Below are 16052 nucleotides of genomic sequence, written 5' to 3' on the forward strand. Positions count from 1 at the left end.
CTTTTTTATTATTATTATTATTGTTATTATTATTTTTAATTATTTTTATTATTATTTTATTAATTTTTTTTTTTAAATTTATTTTATTATTTTTATTATTTTTTTTAAATTTTTATTATTATTATTTTTTTTTTATCATTATTATTATTTTTTATTATTTTTAAAAATTTATTATTATTATTATTATTTTTATTTTTATTTATTATTTTTTTTGCCATTTATTCTTTCTTGGGGAAATTTTTTACATACTGTTTTTATTAAAACAAAAATAAATTTCTTTTTATTTTTCGGGGCCTCATTTGCAGCTTTACCCTGATTTGATCCATGGCAAAAATTTTGTTTTTTTTGGGGTTGGGGTTTTTTCTGTCCTAAATGCGTGCGAGTTTTTGCAAAACTTTCCAAAAGCTTGGGGGGGGACGATGAAAGCCCTTTTTTTTTTAAAAACCTTTTGGGGACAGAAAATAGGCAGTCATAAATTGCGTGTATTTGTGGTTGGGGTTTTCTTTTCTGTGTTGTTTTTTTCTCTGTTTTTTTGTTTTTAGCCTATGTGCGGCTATGTGGTCTAGTTTGGGACACTGCTTTCGTCAGAAGGTCTGGGTTCGAGCCTCCGCTGGCGACATTTTACCCTTTGGGGGAAAAGGCTTTTTACTCACATTCTCTCTCGTATGAGGTTTAAAAAGAGTCCCGGCCATTAACAGCGTTGTTTTTTGCCAAAAATTGTAAAACGCCAAAAAAGGGTAGGCCCCTCCTTTAAGGGGGGTTTTTGGGTGTTGCCCCGGGGGCCCCCTTTAAAAGGTTTGACCCTTTGGGGATATTTTCGCTATAAAAAGCTCATTATTATTTTTTTAAAATTTTTAAAATTGAAAAGTTTGTTGATAATCCCCTTTATTTGTATGAAGGGCCCCTTTGGGCTCTTTAAACCATTTCTTCTCTCTCTTCTCTCTCTCTCTTCTCTCTCTCTCTCTCTCTCTCTCTCCTTCCCCCTCTCTCTCGTGTAAAAATGAGTACCACCATTGCCACCTTGTTTTTGTCTAAAAAAAATTTTAAAGTACTAGAACTAAACCCAAAAAAGGGGTCATAGTTGTCATTTTTTCCCAGGTTCCCGGGGCCCTTGGGAAAATTAAATTTTTTCACATTTTTGGGGGGTTTTTAATTCAATAGGAGATTTTTAAAAAAAGGGCGTTTTGCTTCTTTTTCCCAAAAAATAAAAAAGGGGGACGTGGCCAGGGGTTTCGCTTTGCTTCGACCCAAAAAGGGACCGAGGTTTAATAAAATCACCCCCCGCGCGGGTTTGTGGCTTGAGAAGCACCCCCAGCTCACTTTGCGGGTGACCCCCGGGTTATTCCGTCTTCCCTTTGGGGAAAGACCCTAAAGACAAATTTCCCTTGGGATAAAAAGGAATTTATTTTTTTAATTTTAAATTTTTTCTTTATTTCCCAATCGTACAATTTTTTCCCCCAAATTTAAAACCCATTTAAAAAACGCAAAAATCCCCCCCATGATATTACGGGTCTTTGCAATACCTTTTAAATTTAAAATTTTTTTTATTTTTGTTTAAACGCAAAGGGTCACTTTTTCATTTATATTTGATATGTATTTTACATTAAACTTTCATTTCAATAATTGTAAGGGAAGGTAAGAAAATAAGAAAAATTTCGCAAAATTAAAACAAAAGTATAATAAAAATCCAAACAATGGAATAAAACATTTGGGCTTTTTGGGGGGGTTTTTTAAAAACCCCCCCTTTTGGGGACACACTCCCTGCCGTTAGAGCGTTTTACCGTAGACTATCACAACCCAAAATCAACATAATGCTGTCCACCACTTTTCGAATTAAAAATTTCCAACAAATAACCCCCCGTGAACTTTTAGTTAAATTTAGACTAAAAAATAAAAAGGAAGCTTTTTCATTTAAACTTTTCAGAGTAAAAAATATCTTTTTTAAAAGAATTGGCATAAATTTTCATAATAAAAATGGCACAAAAAAGACAAAAAAGGAAAAAAAGAACAAAAAGGAATTTAAAAAAACTGGGTATATTCTTTTAAAAAATAGCCCCCCCCCCCCCCCCCCCAAAAAAAGGGAAAACCCAACTAAAGAAAAAAAACCAAAAAAAAACGATGGTAAATTTCCGATGTTCAAATCTACAAAATTTTTGGTTATATTAAATTCCCTTCAAGGGGCCCAAAAAATGTTTATTGTATGTTTTCAGAATTTTAGAATCCTTTTCTTTAAATTTTTCACGAAACTTTTTCCTTGTTGTTTTTTAAAAACGGTTTTAAAAAATTTTTTTTTATTTGTGCACCCAATAAAAATTTTCTCACAAATCAAATCACTTTCGGGTGCATTGTGTGTTTAATTAAACTTTTTTTAATTTTTATTTCAAAACAAAATTTTCGGGAAAAATTTTTTCTCTTCACCCCTCGATAAAGTTTCATTATTTTTTAAAGGTCTATTTTTTGTCAGGAGATTGAAAGCAAAAATTTATTTTCACCACTTATTAAAGGGTTTGGCTGACCCTTTTCATTACGCTTTTTAAAAAAATACAAGCAAATCCCCCTTTTTTTTAACTGAAATTATTTTTCAGCTTTTTAATTTTAAAGGTTTATGGTCGATTTTTTGATAAAATCAATTATATTTTATTCGGGACTTTATTTGAAAGGGGGGAAAAAGGGGGAAATATTTCAATTTAAAAATTTATTTTTCGTTGAAAAAAACAGGAAAGGTAAGAGAAATTTTATTTTTTGATAATTTCTTTTTTTCTTTTCTCCCTTTTTTTTTTTTTTTTTTTTTTTTTTTTTTTTTTTTTTTTTTTTTTTTTTTTTTTTTTTTTATTTTTTTTTTTTTTTTTTTTTTTTTTTTAAAAAATTAAAAATTTTTTTTTTTTTTTTTGTTTTTGTTTAATTAGGGTAAAGAAATTTTAAAAGAAAAATTAACGTATTTAAAATAATAAAATAAAAAAAAATAATAAAAAATAAAAAAAAAAAAAAATAATAATAATAAAAAACAACAAAACAACAACAATAACAACAACTTGACAAAAGAAGGGGGTTTTTGGAATAAAATCGGTGTTCCCACGAAACCCCCATTGGGTACCGTAACTTTGGTTTAAAAAACCGGGGGCCGGCAGCGACAAACGATTTGGGCAGTTTTACTAAAGGATGGGAAAAAAACAATAAAAAACAACGAATTGGAAAAAAAATTCGAAGAAAACCCCCGATTTTTGGGGAACCAAAAAAAACAAACGAAAAACCCAAAGATGATGCTTTTCACGTTCTGGGTTTATTCAATAGATTAGAAAAACCAAAATTGCACACCGGGGAAATTCACTTTAATCTGGGAGAACGAAACAAATACCGGCAAAATTATCAAAATTTTAGGCGATTGGGTCGTGATATGGGGTCAAAAGGCCAAAAAAATTAAAAGGCTGGGCTTCAATATTTAAGACTTTACGCAGAAGAATTTAATCTGCTCAAAGCGCAAAAAAAACGAAAAGGGTTTTCTCGGGGTGGTCAATGAACGGACAATCATGGGTTTAAAAACTTGGGTGAATGGGTTGGTCCCGGCAGTCCCCCATGCCCAAATACAAAAAATGGGGCCGACAGCCCAGCCCCCGAATTGTACAATTAAAAAAATGAAACCAAAGTATCCTCGACAAATCCCCTTCCTCACAAGCCAGATAGGGCCATCACCAAAACCCAAGCAAAACTTTTTCAGCCCGGGGGGGAAAAATTTTATTCAAACGCCCCAACGAACGGGGAAAAACCCGACCAATAACTTATCACAGACCTGTCTGGAACCCGTAGTGAACCCAACAAAAATTTCCCTTTTTACTTCCTTTGTCAAATTTTGATTTTTTGTATTTATTCTAATGTCGATAGCTTACTTAACAAACGATCAAAAAATTAAAAAAAATTTTTATACAGAAAAAAATCCCTGATATATTCTTACGAAATTTTGCCAAAAATTAAATTAGATTGATTTTAAAATTAATTTTTTTCGTGGGGGAAAAATTTTTAAATTACCAAATCGGGGGGTTGCTATCTATGTTTTGGATTGTGTTAATGCCAATATATTCTCTTTTGATCAACCTATAATTAGTGAAAGTGTATGGTGTGATTTTGAATATAAAAATTTTACACATACTTGTAGGAAATATATATAGGTCTCATAATTCAGACAAATTAACTTTCATTAGGGATATAAAAGAAACCTTACAGTCAGTAGGTAGAATGAAATTTGATTGCGTGATCATTGTCGGAGATTATAATTTTCCTAACATTAAATGGACAGAACCATGTCTAACTTTTTCCCGACTATCTATTTGTCGAGGCAATTAGGATGCTTTCTTTATTCAGCTGGTGACACAGCCTACGAGACACCGACTGAACCAAACTAGTAATATACTCGACTTGGTAATCTGTAACGATGATTATTGGATTAATAACATTGACCATTTGCCTTCGGTGGTAAAAGTGATCATGACTCACTTCTTATATCGTTAAATCTTTCATCCGCCAAACATCCTTCACATGTTTATTTTGATTATTTCAAAGGTAATTACAACTCTTGTAGAGAAGACCTAAATGCCGTAAATTTGGGGATCTCTTGAAGGCTACGGTGTGAATGAAGCGTGGTTGTTTTTAAAGACAAACTAAAATGTATAGAATCTAAACACATTCCATTAAGATGTAACAAAAAATTTAGTTCTAATAAACCATTGTGGTGGACAAAAAACGTTAAACGTACAATTAATAAGAAACATAAATTGTATAAGAAATTCAAAAAGTATCCTACAACAGATAATTTTCATAATTATGTCAAGGTTGAAATAATACCAAATACACGATTCAAAATGCTGTGAAAACGTATGAATGTACATTGGCACACGAATGTAAGAGTAGTCCGAAAGGCTTTTGGAGATACGTAAACAGAAAGTTGAAAAGAAAACCAGGTGTTAGTGTTTTACTGAAAGATGATGGTACCAAGGTTACTTCGGATATAGATATAGCTAATGTTTTAAATAATTATTTTTCATCTGTGTTTGTTCAAGAAGACACTACAAATATACCAACGTTCAATGTTACAAATCAATTAAACGTCCCCGATTTTTATATTACACAAGAAGACATACTTGCAAAATTGTTGAATTTAGACGTGACTAAAAGCATGGGACCCGATTCCCTTCATCCCCGTTTACTGAAAGAAGTGGCCTTTGAAATATCACAGCCGCTATCAACAATATATAATAAGTCTCTTGAATCTGGTACTTTACCCATTGAATGGAAACAAGCCAATGTTACTGCCATTCATAAAAAGGGAAGCAAATTAGATGCTGCAAACTATAGACCCATCAGCTTAACATGCATACTCTGTAAGGTTATGGAGTCTATCTTGAAGACCGAATAATGGACTTTCTTGAAAGTCATACGATGCTAAACGATAACCAGCATGGTTTTAGATCAAAGAGATCATGCATTACTCAACTTTTACAGGTGATGGAGGATTTTACCAAGTTAATTGATCGTGATCAATGCATTGATGTTGTTTATCTTGATTTCCGCAAGGCTTTTGATTCTGTACCTCATGAGAGATTATTCATTAAACTAAAAGCATATGGATTTAAAGGGAATATCTTTAACTGGATTAAAGACTTTCTTAATAATCGAATACAAAGGGTCATTGTCAATGGTGTGGGGTCGGATTTTAAGAATGTAATTAGCGGTGTACCCCAAGGAAGCGTATTGGGGCCACTTTTATTTCTTTTATATATAAATGATTTACCATGTGGCATAAATTCAGCCTGCAAACTGTTTGCAGACGATACAAAGATCTATAGTACAACTGAACATCATAACATTCTACAAAATGATATATTTTCACTTTTCAAATGGTCTACAACATGGCATTTGGATTTTAATGTTTCGAAATGTAAAGTATTACATATAGGAAAAAATAATCCATGTCATAATTATTTTACCGATACGTCTATGTCAAATCTACTTTCCGTTGTGTGTTATGAAAAAGGATGTAAGAGTTACTTTTGATTCACATTTGAATTTTGATTTACATATTGATAATTGTGTAAGCCGTGCAAACAGAATGATGGGAATAATATATATCTAGAACCTTTATAAGTCTTGATAAAACCACATTTTATATTTGTATAAATCGCTCGTTCGACCAATTCTAGAATACGGAAATTCATCTGGAGCCCATTATATAAAAGACAATCTATTAGTATTGAAAGTGTACAGAGGAGAGCTACCAAAAAAATGTATACAATACAGTATTTATCTTATAAGGAAAGGTTAGAATTTCTTGACTTACCCAGTTTGAAATATAGAAGAATTCGTGGGGATTTAATTCAGGTTTATAGATTGGTACATGGTCTGGATAGGATGGACTTTTCTGATTTTTTTTCATATTCTAATATTACTTTTACTAGAGGGGACAAGTTTAATATTTTTGTCTCTAGATGCAAAACAAACATAAGACAAAACTGGTTCGATATTCGTATTGTTCAGAAATGGAACAGTTTGAAATTTGAAACAAAGAATGCAAAATCTATGGATTATTTCAAGGTGTTAGTAGACAGGGAATTATATGATGGGAGATTTATATATGACGAATAATACTTGTTTGCTCTGCTGTTGACATGGCTTTCAATCTTGTATGTATATATTATGCATTATTATATTATTATGGTTATCTTCTATACGCGTGTGTATGTGTGTGTGGTGTGTATGTGTGTTGTGTGTGTGTGTGGTTGTGTGTGCGCTTTGCATGTCACGGTTAAAGATATATGTTTGTACACCACATGAGTACATTTAAGTTGAAATACTATCTTTACCACGTGTATCGTTATTGTAATATTTAATCAATAGATTTATGGCATTACTAATTAATATTAGGCGTTAATATTAAGGGCATTCAAAGGATCTTATCCTATTTTGCCCTATACCACATGTTATGTTAAACATGTTGCACAAGATGCAGGAAAGCGTGGATTGGATGGAGACCTTTGATTGCCAGTGAAACCAGCACGTACAACATGAACGAATATGAGAGACAGCTTGTAATATTGTCTGTGTGCGATGCTGGCAATGCTGTAAACATTGTATTCTAAAATTGAGATTTATAGAGATAGTTTGCGCTTGGCTAAGAAGCTCATAACATTGTCATCGAGCGAGGCTCGAACCCAGGATCTTCCGATCCGAAACCGAGTGTCATACCACTAGACCACATAGCCTCACAAATGTATTAAATGTCTTTATTATAGCTACAATTCGTAAACCGATAATTCACATCAACCCTAAAGCATTCCATATAAAGCTATAGATACTATGCGCTTGGCTAAGAAGCTCATAACATTGCCATCCGGAAGTATAACGGACCAACACACACACTCTGTGTAACCATGAACTTTTAGAGTCTGGTTAATACAGTTCAGTGAGAATAACTCACAAACGCGGATGGCAAAATATAACAACAAAGGCTTGAGTAACGTCATCTTCGAACTATCTATATAGATAGTTCGAAGATGACGTCAATCGTGTATTTGTTATTGTTTTTTGCCATCCGCGTTTATGAGTAATGCTCACTGAACTGTATTAACCCGACTATAAAAGTTCGTGGATACACACGTGGAATTTGTGTGTTGGTCCGTTATACTTCCGGATGGCAATGTTATGAGCTTCTTAGCTAAGCGCATACTATCTATAGCGCAATATCCACTAAATGTCCTCAAAGCGCTTTACAAGGGGTCGCGGTCAACAGCAACATTTAACATGTAAGACGGGACATGACGCCTGTTAGGTGATATTACAATTTTTCGGACAAAGACACCGCTGTTAACGGCCAGGTACTCATATTACACCTGAGTACGGTGAGAGAATGTGAGTAAGAGCCTTTTCCAAGGACCCAACTATGCGCCGAGCGCAAGGCTCGAACCCTTCCGATCCGAAAGCGAATGTCATACCACTAGACCACATAGCCGCATAAATGTATTAAATGTCTTTATTATAGCTACAAGTAAACCGATAATTCACATCAACCCTAAAGCATTCCATATAAAGCTATAGATACTATGCGCTTGGCTAAGAAGCTCATAATATTGCCATCCGGAAGTGTAACCGACCAACACACAAAACTGTGTGTATCCATGAACGTTTATAGTCAGGTTAATACAGTTCAGTGAGCATTACTCATAAACGCGCAAAAACAATAACAAAGGCCTGAGTGACGTCATCTTCGTTCTATCTATTGCAGTTACGGGTACAATCTCTCAAAGATGTTTTTTTTTTTACCACTCAATCTGAAAGACTAAGTAAATATTTACTTTATTAACCGTCACATGACATACTAGCATGTACTTTGATCTCGGGACAACCTTAACTCACACATTCCATAGTGACTGTTAATCCGATGACATAGGATTATATCGATAATCTTCTTAATCCTTATCGTAGTGGTAAAGTGTTGGCGTACAAGTAGGGTTATTGTTGCTCTAACAACTTTGCTTAATGAGTCCGGATAATGACAACGAAGGAGTTTCATTATGGAACTTATTGAGACATTCTTTAAATACAGAGAAAATCTAGAACTCTACCGTATGAGCTATCCACGATCCATCAGAGCTCATACGGTAGAGTCACGCTCTCCCCGGCCAGGCGGAGTTGTCGAACCAGTAAGGTCGCGGGTTCAAACCCCCCATCACTGCCGCGAAAATTTGTATTCTCTATTGTCTTCTGGAACTTTCCTGTTTACTTCATCTCTTGTTGTTACCAACATAAGTGCCTTCTCCACTCACTTTTCTGATTTTAAAGAAAGCCCTCAAACTGATTTCCAAACAGTCAACTTTCTGCCCTCTTGTATCCTTCAAACTAAATGATCTTATTATGCTTACAGTAGTAGTAGTAGCGTAAGGCTACACCTCCAGATTATGTTTGTCGATCCATGATGTCAGGTCATCTCCGGCTTCAAAGATCGTTTCATACCCCCTTCTAATTTTGTTACTGGGCATTGCAGGACCATATGATCGATGGTTTGACGTGCCCCTTTGCAGTATTGGCAGATTGGTGAGTCAATGAGTCTCCATCGAAAGAGGCTTTCTTTACTGCGGCCATGGTTGGTTCTAAGTCGGTTCGCGGTGATCCAGTGTTGTCTTTTTGCGGTTTTAAAGTCAGAAGGCGCAGAGTGGGGTTGGTAATGAATTGTCCATTTTTTGGCAGGTTTAATTGCCATTCATGCTTACAGATTGATGCAGATAAAGCTATTTCATTAATATCCGAATAGCTAAATCAAACCACATCGACGTATATCCAATTTGTTTGATGTTGCCAGATGTGCAATGCCATGTATTGTACGGTGCTGGAAGGTAATAATCGATTACTAAAACGTTACTTCACCAGTAGTGATCACCACAATAATAACCAGTTAATCGCCGCTCTATCGAAAGACAAGTATTTAAACTTGGCCAGAAAACTCGTGAGGTCCCAGGTTTGAAGGTTTTAGCCAAATAAAAGTCATTTAAATCGATCAATATTTGAAGGATGAGTTTTCTGGTCAGAATTTAAATAGTGTCTTCTCAGAGAACGACATATAACGGGTTAATCTGTCTTTAATCTGTTAATCCTTAGAGCTGACCTACATTTTTACCGTGTATAACCTGTGCTTTTTGGAATATTCCATAAAATGGGAATGAGGTGCCTTTTTTCTGTTATTTTTCACTCTTTGCAAATTAGATATATCACCGCTTATAATATTGTATTTTGATGTGACGAGTAGTGAAAGGGAAACTAGATATCTAGACTATTAGAAAAATCATTCAACTTTTCGATGATGTGGATATATTCTGACAGGGAGAGACTCCGTATGGTGAGTGTTTACGTGATGTGGTGTATTCAAATACTCGAATATAATCGAATGGTATGAGCTAAACTTGGGACCGTGTTCATATGAAAAAAAAAACCATAAAAAAAAAACAAAAAAAAAAAACAAAACACCAAAAAAAAAACAGAAAACAAAAACGAAGACAATTGTGAATGATGGATATCAAACCCCCATAACCTGGGTCCTGGGTTCGAGCCTCGCGGTGGGTGCATAGTTGAATCCTTGGAAAAGGCTCTTTACTCACATTCTCTCACCGTACTCAGGTGTAAAATGAGAACCTGGCCGTTTACAGCGTTGTATTTGTCCGAAAAATTGTAATATCGCCTAATAGGCGTCATGTCCCGTCCTACATGTTAAATGTTGCTGTTGACCAGGGACCCTTGTAAAGCGCTTTGAGCACATTTAGTGGCTATTGCGCTATATAAAGCTCAATAACTCGGGTCTGTACTTTTTTCTAGATAGAAAGAGAATAGCAGTTTAAAGTTGTCTTCCTGAGCAAAGGCCCACTTAACCGAGTTGTAGGGAAATGGCTAAATGGTAAACGTTTTCTGGACATAATTATTATCTATGACATGAATGTGTCATGTGCGGCTATGTGGTCTTGTGGTATGACACTGGCTTTCGGATCGGAAGGTCTGGGTTCGAGCCTCGAGCTTGACGCATAGTTGATCCTTGGAAAAGGCTCTTTACTCACTTCTCTCACCGACTCAGGTGTAAAATGAGAACCTGGCCGTTAACAGCGTTGTCTTTGTCCGAAAAATTGTAATATCGCCTAACAGGCGTCATGTCCCGTCCTACATGTTAAATGTTGCTGTTGACCAGGGACCCCTTGTAAAGCGCTTTGAGCACATTTAGTGGGTATTGCGCTATATAAAGCTCAATAACCCGGGTCTGTACTTTTATCTAGATAGAAAGAGAAGAGATTGCAGCAGTTTCAAGTTGTCTTTCTGAGCAAAGGTCCGCTTGACCGAGTTGTAGGGTTAGGGTTAGGGGAATGGCTAAACTGGTAAACGATTTTCTGGACAAACTTAATATCTATGACATAAATTTATGTGTAATGTGAAATGCATAGAACCACTCATAAACCAGAACTTTATCCTAACTTTTAAATTGTAACCATCAATTTTTCATTGAACTCTTTCCTTACCGGCCAATTTCAGAATTTCCCCCCGAAATTCACGCCCACCCAACATAGATATAGATTTAGATACTTCCTCTCACGGAAAAGCAACGAATACATTTTCCAAAGTTAACAATTGGGGGAGGGGGGGGGGGGGAGTGGTCCTGATGGCTCACTTGGTAGAGTATTCGCTTCACACGCAAAGGGAACGGTATCGATCACAGGTGAAGTGATTTCATTCTGATGCTCCTGTTCCACAGTCAATAGATCGGACAGAATATAGATAGTTCGAAGTTGACGTCACTCAGGTCTTTGTTATTGTTTTTTGCCATCCGCGTTTATGAGTAGTTACCACTAAACTGTATTAATCAGACTATAAACGTTCATAGTTGCACACAGTTTTGTGTGTTGGTCCGTTATACTTCCGGATGGCAATGTTATGAGTTTCTTAGCGAAGCGCATACTATCTATACTTTTCGATTGGATCTGGCGGAGACTATTTTTTGACAGACTCTGTCCGAGCGAAAGAAACGCAATCGATTGCTCTTGTCTGTTCAAGGCCCAAAAACCGGGATAAACTCCGACTCTACGGATCTCATAGCTCTTTAAAATAACTGCTTTTAATAATAAATCCGTATTGTCCTAAAAAGTGGCAATTTGTCATTTGGTTACACATTTATAACAATACAATATTGACATAGACACACTCACACAGATGCACACTAATAACATCGTAGTCATCAAAAAAACGGCATCATCAACAATTACATCATCATCATCATCATCATCATCATCATCATCATCATCATCATCATCATCATCATCATCATCATGATCACCATCATCCTCATAATCATCATCATCATCTCATCATCATCATCATACATCATCATCATCATATCATCTCATCATCATCATCATCATCATCATCATCATCATATCACACCATCATCATCATCACATCTCATCATCACTCATCATCATCATCATATCATCATCATTCATCATCCATCATCACATCATCATCATCATCATCATCATCATCACATATAACAACACTCCTGATATCACAACAACCTTATATATAAAAACAACGTCAAAAGCATTCCATCGGTTTTCTTATTACTTTTTCCTCCATAATATTATTAATGTTTCCATTTATTTGTTTAATCGCAATACACAGCAGCCATCGGTAACTAACGAGGCCGTTCATTTCAATTGTTGAAGACTTGACGTACCCAGTGAAGCAACACGATCGAACAAGGAACAGCTCTAAGCGATACGAGCAAGCCTTTGAAGTCGTAATGATTATTTAAACGGGCCCGATACTTCCTCTATGAAATTCTATCACTTGATTGGGTTTTTCTGGCCTTGCTAATCATCCATTATCGATATTTTCAATCGATACGTAATCAGTATTGATTAACACTTATGACAACCCAGTAGATGAAAAGGGAGGGAGAAATGCATTTTAGTTGTTGTTTAAATTGGATTCAGTAGTCTGATGTCACGCCACCCGGCAACGGTGGCCATCTTGGTTCTAAACAAAGAAAATCATTACTTTTTATTCTTCAAGCTGGCTAGAACTTTTCATATGTCATGTGATCAGAATGTGTAACAAGTAAAACATGATCAAATTTATGGGTTTTTTTTTTCTCTGGATACCTTTATGCTCGCCGGAGAAATATTTTATACGGGCGTCCGCCATTTGTTCCGATAGTTTAGAGCCATGTTACAAAGTTACCATGCGTCATTAGGAAGGAAGTGACGCTACGACTGTTGAAGAGTATTGCCACCCAGGATTCTTACGTTCAATTCATGTTCATCAATCGATCGCACTGTCAACATCCATTCATTATTTTTTCTTTGCTCTAAGTTGTATCCATTGGGTGGGGTTCCTGACCTCCATAGTGGGCAGGGAGGTACATACTGTGTCTTCTATCCCCCTATATCTGTTTTCCAACATGCTTTCTGTCTTTGTCTTGGAATGAGATTACTTGGTTTTGTCCTAGCACTGCGGAGTCCTAGCTGGGAGGGAAAAGTCAAATGCATAGTTATTGTTTTGAGAGATGATATTTTTCCTTGTAAATCATCTCTCTGTTATGTATTATTATATTTGTTATTTTGAATGTATAATGTAAGCATTTGAGTGTAATCTTCTTTGTTGGATTTTGTGCTTGTTTCTGGATGAGACTTATAGGTGATCTCAAACTAAGTACACTGATGGTATGCTCTTGGAATCTACATTTTATCCCTATTTGTTCCCCGTTCCCCTAAGTCTTACTTTCTATTGGGTGCTTTAATTGTAATTCTAGAACTTTTTACTATCTCATTTTCTTCCTTTTTACTGGCGCTGATAAAATCTAAATGTGTTGCAAGTGCCGTAAAACCCTTAAAAAACAAACCAAACCAAAACAAAACAAGTTGTATACATACAATTAGAGAGAGATCGTCATGTTGGTTGTGTCGCTTCCGCGAGGACGAGAGACGCATGAGCACAACCAACATGACGTTCTCTCTCTAATAACTTTTCCGCCGGTGACGTCACAGACTATGGATGACGTCCAATCAAGGGACGCTACTCTTCCGCTAATCTCATTCCCTATAGGAAAAATGGTATCTAATATTAACTTTAAATTCCGGATATTTGTCTCCAACAAGGGAAACTTATTACCTATACAAAACAACAAAACACTTCTCTCTATATAAACATTGTCTACATATTCTTTGTATCTCAACGCTTGCAGTGGACTGTTGGATTTCTCTTCTTTTATTTATTTATTTTTGGTTGAAACAATGGGCATGATCTATAGATAGTATGCGCTTTGGCAAGAAGTTCACAACATTGCCATCCGGAAGTATAACGGACCAACACACAAAACTATGTCTAACCTTAAACGTTTATAGTCTGGTTATAACAGTTTAATGAGCACTACTCCAAACGCGTGGCAAAAAACAATAACAAAGACCCATTTGACGTCAACTTCATTCCATCTATATTTCCTTTCCATGTGCTTTAGGTCATTGGTCACAGTGCAAAGCGTGCTCAAAATGTCCCACATAGTGAAAAGTATTCACCGCTTTTGAAATATCTAACATCACGATTGGTCATTTTATTCAGCTTGACACATGAGTATGTTTATAACATTTGTAAACAAAGCAGCGTGTTTACATTTGTTAAGAAATATCCAATCGTTGGACATTAACAAATCATGTGATTGATGACTAGGTTGGACGAAAACATGAATATAGATAGTTCGAAGATGACGTCAGTCAGGTCTTTGTTATTGTTTTTTGCCATCCGCGTTTATGAGTAATGCTCACTGAACTGTATTAACCTGACTATAAACGTTCATGGATACAAACAGTTTTGTGTGTTGGTCCGTTATAGTTCCGGATGGCAATGTTATGAGCTTCTTAGCTAAGCGCATACTATCTATAATCATGTTTTCGTCCAACCTAGTCACTCAATCGATAGTATAGATAGTATGCAGATGACGTCACTCAGTCCTTTGTTATTGTTTTTGCCATCCGCGTTTGTGAGTTGTTCTCACTAAACTGTATTAACCAGACTATAAAAGTTCATGGTTACACAGAGTTTGTGTGTTGGTCCGTTATACTTCCGGATGGCAATGTTGTGAACTCCTTGGCCAAGCGCATTCTATCTATACGCTTGGCTAAGAAGCTCATAACTACCATCCGGAAGTATAACGGACCAACACACAAAAACTGTGTGTATCCATGAACGTTTATAGTCAGGTTAATACAGTTTAGTGAGCATTACTCATAAACGCGGATGGCAAAAAACAATAACAAAGACCTGAGTGACGTCAACTAGAACTATCTATAGATAGTATGCAGATGACGTCACTCAGGCCTTTGTTATTGTTTTTGCCATCCGCGTTTGTGAGTTGTTCTCACCAAACTGTATTAACCAGCTATAAAAGTTCATGGTTACACAGAGTTTGTGTGTTGGTCCGTTATACTTCCGGATGGCAATGTTGTGAACTCCTTGGCCAAGCGCATTCTATCTATAGATCGCTCCCATTACTGAATATCACGCAGAAACAATTTATAACTAGATAACCCATTTGCTCGCCTGTCAGTCGATTTGCCACCCTTACCCAATAACCCTCCCGTCTTCCAAAAGCTATCAACTGGTTTAGCCATTTATTGAAAAAAGCACGGTGGCATTCCTTTGAGCTCACGACGGGCGCACATTCACTTCGCCTGAACGCTGATCGGTTCTATTAAGTAGGGAATTATATTCAATAACTTCATTAATAAAAATTCATGAAAAGCGATTCAGTTGATTCAGTTGAAGTGTAAACCGAGAAATTAGGAATTAATGATAATGATAATAAAGTATATTAAAACGTTATATTATTATGATTTGTAATCGAGACATAGGAGTGACATTCCTGTTTCTTTATCGCTAACGTAAAGTCGGTGAGACGGAAAAATAGAACTAATAGAGTTAAAAATCAACCAAAAAAAAAACCAAAAAAAACCTAACAAAAAAAGCTTCATAACTGCCAGTTTATTCAATCTACGAAAAATATATATTTCAACAGGAGGTGTTTTATATATATGAGCATGTGTAAAAGGAATGAAATTGACGTCACAGCGTCCTTTGTTATTGTTTTACGATCTCGAGTTGTGTGATTGATTCTCACTTAAGTCCCTCTAACAAACTAGATATATGAACGTGAAAGATCATGCTTAAGAGAGGGTACAAGCGTGGCCTTCGTAAAGTGATGGCCTGACACTGACCAAAAAATGATGTCAAAATGCCAGTCTTTTGCTACAAAAGAAAACAAATCGTGAGTTGTATTCAATAGTTCAACCAATGAAATTACTTGTCTCCATGAGCTCTACTAACAACAACTCACTAAGCGGTGCAAAAACCAAATAATGACGTCAAACTGCCAGTCCTTTTGGATTTCAGTGCCAGGCCATAACTGTACGAAGGCCACGGTACAAGCCATTGCGTAGTAATAGAAAAACAAAACAATTTATCGTTCAAACATCGATAAAGAT

The 16052-nt window shown here is 35.7% G+C and overlaps 1 protein-coding gene across 1 annotated transcript in view; it reads left to right on the forward strand.

The window, feature by feature from the left end:
* The window catches only part of LOC144966951 (uncharacterized), a 28159-nt gene that overhangs the window by 10741 nt on the left and 1366 nt on the right, over nt 1-16052 (forward strand). The gene's annotated exons all lie outside the window — the stretch shown is intronic.

This window comes from Berghia stephanieae, chromosome 3 (assembly GCF_034508935.2).
Source record: "Berghia stephanieae isolate SIO BIC M18660-M18661 chromosome 3, UCSD_Bste_1.3, whole genome shotgun sequence".
NCBI lineage: Eukaryota > Metazoa > Mollusca > Gastropoda > Nudibranchia > Aeolidiidae > Berghia > Berghia stephanieae.